Source organism: Diaphorina citri, unplaced genomic scaffold (genome assembly GCF_000475195.1).
Source record: "Diaphorina citri unplaced genomic scaffold, Diaci psyllid genome assembly version 1.1 scaffold3037, whole genome shotgun sequence".
NCBI classification, from domain to species: domain Eukaryota; kingdom Metazoa; phylum Arthropoda; class Insecta; order Hemiptera; family Psyllidae; genus Diaphorina; species Diaphorina citri.
In genome coordinates, this window is record NW_007380449.1 from 1 (window position 1) to 464 (window position 464).

The window sequence follows — 464 nt, forward strand, 5'->3', positions numbered from 1 at the left end:
TGTTTAATATTGTGACCTGTGAATATTTTGTGACATTCTGATTTAATACCTAGGACCTATCCATTGTGACATACTTTTTGTGCCTTAGGCAAATAATTCTAATAGGTTTTATTTCTGGTCCCTAATGGGTACTTTGCCCCATCCCTGGAAGGGGAAGATGTTGTATGTCTCGCAGGTTGGTCGACCTGTTGTCATGTTGACGTGTTGGCCAATCTGGGTGACGTGGAACTTCTTGGAGTGGCGTCACCAGCCATTTTGGATTTCATTCACTCGGGTTCAGATCATAGGCCTAAAGGGACGTCCTGTAAATAACTTGTAAAAATGTTGAAGCTTCTCGTGTAATAAAATGTGTTTTAAGTGTACCTAAAGTAAAACCAAAACCAATGTGTTCGTTATTCCACTTCCACTAGTAGCTACCTCAAATGACCCCACAGCATCGGGATTACACCCATCATTACATTACG

General features: G+C 41.2%; 1 long non-coding RNA gene across 1 annotated transcript in view; it reads left to right on the plus strand.

Annotated features, from left to right (window-relative positions):
- Window positions 1-6: 6 nt before the first annotated feature.
- LOC113471806 overlaps window positions 7-464 on the plus strand; it is a 10,138-nt gene continuing 9,680 nt past the window's right edge. Inside the window, exon 1 of the long non-coding RNA XR_003394358.1 lies at window positions 7-175. This is a non-coding gene — a long non-coding RNA (uncharacterized LOC113471806). The remainder of the gene's footprint in view (window positions 176-464) is intronic.